Raw genomic sequence first — 11,241 nt, forward strand, 5'->3', positions numbered from 1 at the left:
ACCGCTTCACATTTTTTTCCCCCAAGAGAAAAAAACCTTGAGCTCTTTCTGAAGGTACCTTATCTTTCAGCAGCACAAATGAAAGCTGCAGATGAAAGTACATCTGCAAGTACATTTATGGGGAAATTTTACTCTAAAATTTAAGGTCCTACCAGCAACATCCAAGGAATTTAGAGGTCACCAAATTTAAATATCCTACCAAAAACTGCTTTTTCAAAACTTCCATCTTTTCCTTATCTTTGCTCCTGAACTATTCCACATCTGCAAACCCAAAGTGCTTGCTAAACTGGATTTAGAGGGGGGAAAAAAAGACAGACCTGTAGAATTTGTATGCTAAACCTTGCATGCAACGTGGGAGTCAGGAAGCGGAGGGAATGCGCACATAGCCTGGTAAGCAGCAGAACTGCATAAGCCAGGTTCTCAGAGATGTTCCTGCTGTTGAATCCTTCGTTTTTCCAATAAAAAGGAAGCACATACACACACACAAATGTGTGTGTATGTGTGTGTGTGTGTATTTGTGTATAAAATATAACAAGAATGCCCAGAGGCAGTAGCCTGCAGACACAGCAAGACCAGCTCCCATTTGGGATGAGGTGTTGAAATAAAGGGAGAGCGATGGGGAGACACCTCGGCTGAGCTCTGTGCCGTTACTGAACACCCCGAGGCAAAAGAATATAGAGGTCCCATTTCTGAACAGAAAATCTGTTAGTCAGAATGATTAATGCTGCCTAATTCTAGTAGAGCTTTGTAGGCAACCAAAAAGGAGGCTTAGAAGGATTGGTCCACGTGCTGTACAGTTCCACTGTAAATTCAGGTCAAATAAAAGTAAAATTCACTATGATGGACTCCTCATAAGAGAAAAGACAGSTTTTTACTGAGATCTCAGCTGTGATTCTTGTATCAAATTCAATTTCCTTCCTTCTCTCAATACCTTGCCCCACTCTACATTAATTCTATGGAGAGGAAAGAGAGGGCAYACATCTAAAGACATTTTCTTGCTTTGTAGACAGAAGACAAATGTGTCACAGGGGGAAACGAAAACCCTCCACACTGAATACTTTGCACCTTTTTTTTTTAAGCTCAATTTCATTTTATTAGTCTCCAAGCTTACATGCTAACAGGGAATTAAAACCCAATTATGAGTAACATACTTTAAATGAGTGCATATTTATTTACACATGACATACCCACCTACTCACCTCGCTAGGAGGAATGCAATAAATACCTCAAAAGCTGCTATTGGTRTTGGTAAGGATGAAGTGCCTCACAAAAAGCCCAGAAAATTTGAATAAATTCTTGTTACATAAATGAAGTTTGGAGACAATTTCTCGCGTGACTGAAAATCTTTTCAAGAACTGTATCAAAGAGGAAAGTTTCACAAAATTCCTAATACACACACACACAAATAAAAGGTTTATAATTCATACAGCTTTAAAAAAAAAGACAGCAGTTTATTTTTGTATGAGTATTCATATTTTAAAATGTGTGCGTGCACATACTTTATCCCAATGCAGGCCACATCTCTCCCGAGCTATATAAAACATYAACTGGAGCCTAGATCTGAAAAAACAGGTACCAATGAATAACTTAACATTTTGGACGCAGATGAACAAGCTCTTTCCCTGAGAATACACRAAGCACTGACAAGGCTTCTGCTAATGCTGTTAGAAGAAGCTTCAGAAATCAGCACAGATACAAAACACCAGCATAACAGGCACAACAAAGTAAATAAGGATTTTTGATGTCTGCTCTTCTCTTTTCATCTTAATTTTTCAGCTCTAATATTAACCTGAGCAAATGATTCAGATTTGTTGTATCTCTGTATTTCTGTCGCAGCAGTCACAGTTATTTTTTGGTGCAGGGGAGAAGCAGCCTGAAGACAGTGTAACCAGCTGACAAAATACTCAAGTTCCATTTTTTCTTGGTGGGAAAGTTAGGTTGCCAACATACAAGCCCATCCATGCAACTTTATTACCAAACACATGTCCTAGCCTTACGCCCAACTCAATGAAGAGTTCTTCCTAAATCAGGTCCATCACCCACGTAAGAATTRTATTTATACTGGAGTGGAAAAGAGTGAACACTCCCCAATGGAGAGCACAATCCCACCTCTGTTACCTGCTTCCTTCCTATTACTGGTCTCCAGTCCCAGCGATTACTGTCCCAGTGGTTAAATGCAAGATGTGGGGTTTTGCAGTGTCAGCTCTGCCCCACTTCTGACCACACACAGCCCAGCAGCAGCAAAACAGGAGCCTCAGATTTTGTGGGGCTGCATCTTCAAGCACGCACTGTTTCGATTAGGTAGGTTCTGGAAATCTATTTCCAAAAGAAAAAGCCAAAATTCCCAAGAACTGTGACRTACTGTATTGCCAGAGTAAATGCAGCTGCTGAGGACGACACTAAGAGCTATTTTGTGATGTGCTTCGAGTACATCTGCAAAGACAACAAGGTGCATTTTAATGTGCAAAGCAGCTACTGCACTGCACAGCAAAGGAACAGCGCTGTGTCCCCTTGCACAGGTGGAGAAACCCCTGCAGTCCTGAGGAACCTCAGGAGATGGGCCATAAATCCGGTCACTGCAAATGCCGATTTCAGTGCAGCTGCACCTCGCTCCTGCATCCTTCCCTCTGAGAGCATCTGAGCACTCTTCTCACTCAACACACTATCACTAAGACATCAGGGGAAAAACCCACCCTTCGAACACTCGAGACACGCAGCTCCCTCATCATGGTCAGCGCGACCACAGCCAAAGCAGCTATTTCTGCCTYCTGGTCTTAAGCAAATCTACGTAGWGCTAACAAGCAATGCCTCAGCTCTCGTTCTTCTAGCCTAAACAAGGCAAATTCTCCTCCCAATCTGCAAGGAGATGGGAAAGAAGCAAGCCTAGCATAACCCTCCACCTCCTCCAATCTGCACCTTTCTCTAACACGGATAATCACAACTGTGGTAGCATGGTGGGTCTCAGAGACGTGGGTCTCATTAGTGCCTGGCACAGTATCATTAATATTTTTCTTTCTCCAGATAGATCATGAGACCCACTTTGTCCTTCCCATACTTGTGCTATACTGGTGGCTCCGGCAGTTGAGAGAGAATWCAGAACAGGCCAACAAAATCATGCTGAACTACAGACTCCCCCCGAAGTTAATGAGCAGCCAAATCGTCCTTGTYCTGAAGTGCAAAACACTGAACATTTACCTTTCATCCCACTACTAAAACAGCTTTCTGCCCTTTCATTTTCATCCCTTTTGCTTGAGCACAGTCTCTCGGACAAGATACCTCACCAGGAACCGTCTTTCATCCCTGCTTTTAACAGCTGCTGCCTTTAACAGCTGCTGCCTTTAACACTACCTCTCGTTACAACTTCCAGCACAGGCAGCCCTCTGCTCACCACACTGTTCTGTTTTCCAGTTTGCTTCAAAACCACAAGCAGTATCTCACACAGCAGTATTTTACCAAGGAAAGAGCCGATTTATAATATTGTTAAATAATCTTTTGCTATCTGCTTTACTGTCAGGTTCAAGGTTAACTTGCAAGATTTAAAGCAATTCTGATTTTATTTGTATAACTCTTTAAACATGACTCATATGAACAGTTGCCAAAACAGTTTTCACAAAATAGGTTTTTTTTTTTTTAAACAACTTGCTATAAATATTTCCGCCTTAAAAATACAATTCAGCCCATTCAGCTAACATTCAAGTACCGACACAAAAACTGGCACGATGACAACCTGCTACTTAATCCACTAAAACCTCAGTTTCTCTTTACAGCTCCCTGGTCAGGGCTGCCCGTGCTTTCACGCATGGCCCTGTGGGCAGTCGTAACCCCCAGAACTTCTGGGACAACCGGTTTTCCCAAAGGAAACAGTTCCCAGGAGCATCTCTCATGTGCAAGCCTGGCCCAGAGCAGAGCCCAAGCGGCAGCCCGTGGGATCTCCCATCCCCAGATGAGATTCCCATCTAGAATTCCCCTGGGTTATCCCTAGGCTGCCCTTACTTTGCTGGCTGCAGAGTGCTCGTCCTCAGGTATCACTCCCTTGCTTCCAACAAGGCAGGAAAATCAGCAACAGGAGTTGAACTGCTTTAGCCTTCTCCCCCATCTCTCGGTTCCAGCCTCAGGACTATCAGCCTGTTCYAACTCAAGTGAAATCCTTTCCTATCCTACCAGCCTCAGTCTCTGGTCCTCTCATTAATCAGACTTTTCCAAAATGCACAATAAAGCCTAAATAAGGTATCTGTGGCCCTTAAGCCAGAAGTAAGATATTGAGTCAAGTGAAGTTGCATTAATGCATTTTCAGACTTACTTCATAAAAACAGCAGATTTTTTTAAACTAAAACATCCAAACAGGGCACTTACTCAGCCCGACTGCCTAGGAAGAAGCACTCCAACAGCTTCCCTTCTGCCCTTTAATGCACACACACATTTACAGTACCCGCACACCCCATTTCAGATTTTTGTTATTGTGAGGCATTTGATTATCCACTCCAATTTAAAACACTGGAGTGCACTAATGCGGACACTTAAGCACTTCTATCTGAGGTCCTATCACAGAGGCTGTACAAACCACTTGAAAGCTGCTCAATAAATTCATGTGCAGAAAACAGGAACACAAAATAGCTTTTTCTAGTGCAATTTAAATTAATGCACTTCAAAAGAAGTTTAGATTAATTCAATACATTATTCAATAAAAAAAGAAAGTGATACTAATTTAAAATTAAAAAAASATGTTTTATCTTTACATTTCTTCTTCTTTGGGAAGAAGGGAGGGCAGGGATGGAGCCCACACGGTGCTAGTCAAGCACAGAGAAGTTTTCAGTTAAGTCAACAGCCTTTAGTGAGTTACCCTCTGCATAGTAACTTGCCAATAAAACTTTTAGAGGCAGCAGTGAGACTGTAAAAAGCAACATTTAAATGAAAATCTCTGGCCCACAACCTCCGCTTTCAACTTTACAACATCACCAAACATATTTTCTAGAAGTTTTATCTGTAGCTCATTCCTAAACTCCAGCACTCCCTTTTCCACCAAAATCACCTCTCTGTGTAAGCACAGTTTAGCATCCCCTTAAAATGAAGCTATAAAAGCAGGTTCTTACCATTAGGTTCGTAATTCAGCACAACCTGCGTCAGGAAAATAAAAGCTGTAATTATTTCACTTAAGCTGTGATGTACTTTTTGTTTAGCCTAGTGACCAAGCGTAGCTTTGGCGACAAAGAAAATGGACCAAAATGTATTTGAAAGGTTCTGAAAAATATTCATGGTGATGCAGTAGATGGAAAATGGCTTTGCCAAATTTATCTGCAGAATGACATTGCTGAGTTTTTAATACTGGAAAACACTACATAGAACCTTTTTACTTTAATAAAGAGGTAGCAAAATATGTTACATGCTTAAATGACTTGGACTCCTGCCCAAAAGACACCTTGTTTACTTGAGATGGGAAAAAAAATATATCACCTTACTAATAAGACCCCATATTACAAGTTTTTCCTTTAATGCACAATTTACTTATCCACTATCCTCAATAGTTCCTTGCTTTAATCCTTTGAAGTGTGTGCTCAAGAATCCTGGAAATGGAATGAAAAGATCACCCTGACCCTCCAGGTTGTCAAGGGAATTGAAGGACTGCAGGGAGCAAGTTACACTGCCCTGAGACATGGGTTTCATCTCCACACTTTGCCATCAGGATTTAACCTATATCACAAATGCCTAACTGAAGATAGAAAAATTCAATTTAATTGAAGATGGAAAAATTCAATTKAATAATATCAATGCACAATAGTTGGGGAGGATGAATTTCTTTTGGTAGTGGGGCAGCTTGCATTAAGAACTGTGTATTTCCTAAGAAAATCACCGCCTTGAGTGTCGCCCAACTACCTCCACTTTTAAGTCATTTTGAAACTTACTGCTGTAAATGTTGAATGACAAAGCTTTTGATTTTAGAAGATGGACACAGAAACGCAAACTGCAAAGTACAAAGGGAACTGAAAATCACTGCCTTCAAAATGATATTTTGCACTGATACATACTGACAAGTCTGAAATTTTCTACTCTATTTCCTTAGAATAACAGTTTTCGTTYAAAGTTTTGCCAAAGAACATCTAGACTTTCAAACGTGTATTCCATCCCACTAATTAATGGGGGAGAAAAAAAAAAGTTAAATTTTAGCWAAGGCTTCAGTTAAACAGCGAGTCTTATCCACCTTCCCAAGCAAATTTTATTTTGGGAAGTGAGAGGACAGAAGTGCAAGGACACACCTGACAACTGAGAGCAGTGGATGGACTGCAGTAAATGACAGGAAATAAAGTATATATCAGGTCCATAGATATAGCAGACAGCTTCATATATAAAGGAAAAYCTTGTTTCCAGTAACTCTTGATGGCTTCATTTCATGTCCAAAGTGCTTAAATGCACRGCTCACTTAAGTATTACTTAAGTATGCACAGCTTACTACCAAGACTACAATATAAATTAGAATCACATTACATATCCAGATGTCATCTGCTGCTGTTGTACCAAGCCTACATCAGGAGATAGTAAAATAGTCTAATATTCCCCTTCAGTAACTTTCTTAATGTAAAACCAGTTATGACACTTCAGTTTATTCCTCCTCTATACCAAGAGCTTAAATTATCCACAACATCACACATTTTGCCAAATTGAGAGACAGCTGGACTTTTCTTCCTGAAAAGYTGACACCACTGCAAAACTTGAGCAAAAAATACAATTTCAGGCTACTTTTTTTTCCCTAGAAGTGTAAATGTCYATAATATCTGAAAATGGAAATATTTTATACTGCAGCCTTTGCTTACATTTCATGACCTCGATTATAAGACGCTTTCTTATAAGGAGGATGCCACAACTGGGCTTGTTCTTCACTTAAAGAAGTCTACAGTGGAAAAAGAATTAAAGAACTTTTAAGAATATGCCTTTCCAGACACCAAATTGTAAGTCTTGCTTCTCAAAAGCAGTCTATTCATAAGTTAATTCTCTTCAATGGTAAAGTCTTTGTGATGAGATTTCCAACACATCCCATTTTGGGTGAAACACTAAAGCCAAAGTCTCTGTTGGTTTTGACAAAAGCCTTTTGTTCTTCGCTTCTCCTGTCACTTAGGGTGTCTCAGAGAAGGGAGTGGGGAGAGAAAGGAGAGGAAAATGCTGGTATCAGCAGAACCTCACTGAGAAAACCTTAGTCTTGAGTGGAATCTCTCAGAGTTATGTAAGYTTCTAGGTACAGCCTAGAAGCCAGAATCACCTAGGATTGAACTTCATCAACAGAAACAGAGAGAACTTCAAAATAGTCATGAGAGTYCTCCCATGGACAATGAAAAATAGCAGAATAGGGACCAAGGTGCTTTTCCATACACACTGGAATTCCACCACAACAGAAATAATTTCATGTTTTGGCCTTTCTACAAGGCTTTATGAGCTTGGGGATCTTGACCTGGAAAAGYAGCTGCTTTGCCCACAGCCTTCAGCACAACAGCTAAAGGGACTGGCTCATCACACTGAATGAGTCCTTCTCATGGGAATTTCTACTTACTGTACTCCCCAATAAATTCCTCTTTACCAGAACAGTATTAAACCTAGGAGAAACATAAAAAGAAAGCAAGGTATAAGTTTTTTTCTTTGGAAAGAACAAGCTCTTCAGACCAAGGAATACTTTAACATGAAGTTACCCTCAAGCTTGCAAGTGAACACGAGAGGGAAGTTATGCCTTTTTTCTTAATACTGAGACACCCAGTATTTTCTGGGCCTTATAAGGTCAAAAACATTCCTAACATTCACAGCTCCTGGCAATAGAGAAAACACGAACCATCTCRGCAGAGGGGGTCACACAGCACATGCAATATAATGGCACAGATGGATTAGTCATCCACTCTGCAGATCCAGCTCTGAACGTAAATGGCCATATTCTGAAGGGTTTAAACCAAAACCTAGTCCAAGTAATAATGCACTTTAAGAAAACGCTTAGTCCACTTTTTATAAAGAACACCAGCTTGTTTGGTTGTTTTTCAGTCAATTTTCTTTGGCSATATTTTTCTGTTTCCCACTATGTTTCCCACCTGAAGACAGGTCCAATGGACACCAGAGGCACAAGGCAGGAGACTGTCCTCACCCTGGTGCCTCTTCAAAGACAGGCTACACAGTACAACTAGCCCGAACATACAGATCCCCTGCAAGGATCAGATTTTGGTGTTGAAACTCTTTTTGCAATACTCACTTGGGAACCAAGTGAGTGATAAGAGTAACAATATGCTGCTTGGGAAGGTTTTTCATTATTATTTCCATTAACATAATGTCCTATGTATAAATCAAATTCACTAGGTAGCACTGAGTATTTATTTCTCTACAGAAATCTGCCATGGTAGCAATGACACTTCATTCTGTAGGAAGGAATTCATGTTCAATGAGTGAAGCTGCTGAAACAGGAAACAAACTTGCTCAACTGCAGGAATGTTGGCAAAGTTTAAGGTCAGGATTTAAACACTACATTACTTTTCATTATACACGTTCAGACCCAGATGAGCCAACTTCTGTGCAGCCAGAATCAACACTTGCTTTTTAATACTGCAGTGACCAGTGTGGAAAGAGCTCCTGCCAGCAGCAGGTCCAAAAAGAAGCCAAGTCTCTGTATTTAAAACTTAATTTCTCAGATTAATTACTACTCCTCTGTCCAGAACCATGGACATCAAGTGCTATGAAAGGAAAAGATGTAATCAAGTAGGCATCACCTCAGCTTGACATAGGATTAAGCTATAACTGAAAGCATAGCGAACAAAAGAGTTTAGTGAGCTTTTTTTTTTTTTTTATAGCTTATAATTACATTGTGAAGTTAAGTAATTATGTAAATTTTAGATTTGCTCAAAAATGTGAGCTCTGTTTATTAAGCGAATTGTTAACATACTGCACAGGATTAAGCAGGGAACACCACGACATGCCTAGATGGTGCCCGTAATCTCCTGGCCTCGTGTGCCCGTTGCACGCAGTCCTGCCTGACCCTGCAGTGCCTGCAAATCCCGGGCCGGGCTCCACGCAGCTCCTCCTGACCTACTTTATCCACATACACTGGCTCAGGGTGAAAATACATGATCAGAGAAGTCTAGGCACCTCTACAGGAMGTATTTTTCAATGGTGAAGAGATGTAAGAGCACACTCAGTTTTTTAGGAGTACAGCACAGCAGGAAGGATTAAAAAAAGAGAGATTTCCTATCATTTAAATTCTTCAAGTATTTAATTTCTTCATCATCGTGAAAACCTGCAACACATCCATCAAGTTTTGAGCATCCAAGATTAGGAAGCACTATGTTATGTAGAGGGGGGCCTCCTCCATGTGGATAAATGCAGGAGATCCCAGACAAGAGGCAGCCTGGATGATCCTGCCCTACACTGGGCAATGCCGGATCTGCAGACGTCGCTTCAAGCACCACTCCAGCCACTCCATACACAAACTCCTCCTGTTGTTAATCGACTCAAAGCACTGGGAGAAAGAGGCATGAGAGAAAGAACAGATTATATGCAGCGTAACAAGAAATATATTCTGAATGACCCTCATAGCAGACTTCTCTCCCCAAAAGAAGCATTTGCTCTTYAGCAGCAAGCCAGAGAAGAGCACAGTGCATCATTAAGCTGTGAGCACAGCACTGCTGAAAAACTACTGCCAATCTGAAGCACAGAACCATCGTTGCRACTGCATCTGAGGCAGTCCTGCTTCACACCAAGTTTTTTAATTAAATCTACAGTGCTAACAGCAATGCAAATGCAACTTACAGTGGCCTTTAATCTTTGAGGAAGGGAAATAGATACCATAAAAATAAAAACTGATATAAAAACTACAATAAAATGTAGGCTGAACTAGAGACTCAATAATTTTTTCCAGATCTTCAAAGAGGTTCCTAATAAAAGTGCTGACTGATTTTAATCTCTTCAAGTTTTTTGTTGGATTTTATTTTTTTGGGGGGTGGAGGAGAGGAAGAGATGGATAGAAACGAAAGATATTTTAATGAGTTTAATCATTAACTAGATGCAAAAATTCAAGATCCTTTTTGTATCAGATTAAGTTTACTGGGTTTTTGTTGTTTTTTTTTTTTTGCAGTCAGACGAAGTGAACATTTCTAGGTTTCWAGGTTTTTATCAACCATCATATATATACACAGATAAATATTTRTAACATTTAGCTAAAATTTGAAGCCTACCTTAAAGACCAAAAAACTGTTCTAAACACATTTAAGAATGAGTAAAATTGTGGTTTAGCTCCAGAAGTCTCAAGCATAGCGAATCATGTGAAAAATCTATTGAATAAAAGGTAAAAAACGGTGAGAACACAGGCACCTCATCATATTGAGCTCAGAAAAAAATAGATACACCAAAAGAAGTGTCTTAAAATGAAAAAGAACATGTAATATTCTTGTAATATTCTTGCCTGATGGCCCGCCAGCCGCAGCGGGCCTGTCCTTTTTGCACGCAGGCACTTGGTATGAACCTTCACGCACCCAGCCTGGCACCTCTACCCCAAAGCTGCCAGTGGACAAGACGGGGAGCGAGGTTCCCAAAGCTGAGCAGGTTCCTCTTGCCATTCAGTGCCATCCAATTTCAGCCTTAGCAGGAGCTCTTCGGACAGTGTTACAGAGAGAGGGGCTCATGCAGGCAACAAACAGGAGGGTAGACAATTGACTTCACAACTAAGGCACCTGCTAACRTTTTTGGGGGGAATCAGGCCAGGGAAAGAACAAAGCAAGGTGGGAAGTGAACTCCTTGAATGAAGGACTCGTGCTGAGGTTTATATTCATCTGCTCTCAAGAGATATTTGTATGTATTTYTTTAAGCATGAAGTGAAATACCGTGCAGTATGATTCTTGATTAATCCACACGGTTGACAAAATTATTCTTACTTATACTCCATCTTTCCATCTACTCTTCTCTCCACTACTTATCTCTGTTCACCCAAAAATATACCCATCCTGTTTCCTCAGGGTCCCCTAATGCTTCCAAAGCCACATTAAATAAACCAGTACTTCTCAAAAGTGTTAGATATCTCCTTAAAAGGTCTAAATTTCATCTCAAAAGATGTCTGATACATAAGTCCTGATAACTCCTCTGCCTCTCCATCTGCTTACCTCAGTCAAAAGCTGCCAATGAGCTCTAAAAAAATCACACAACAAAAGCTTTAGCAGGACTGTCATGTTGTTCACAGCTAACCAAGTATAATAATGCCAGATAACGTTAGCTGAGCTCTATGATGCATTC

The sequence above is a fragment of the Nothoprocta perdicaria genome, unplaced genomic scaffold (assembly GCF_003342845.1).
Source record: "Nothoprocta perdicaria isolate Ctin4 unplaced genomic scaffold, notPer1 scaffold_128, whole genome shotgun sequence".
Taxonomy (NCBI): domain Eukaryota; kingdom Metazoa; phylum Chordata; class Aves; order Tinamiformes; family Tinamidae; genus Nothoprocta; species Nothoprocta perdicaria.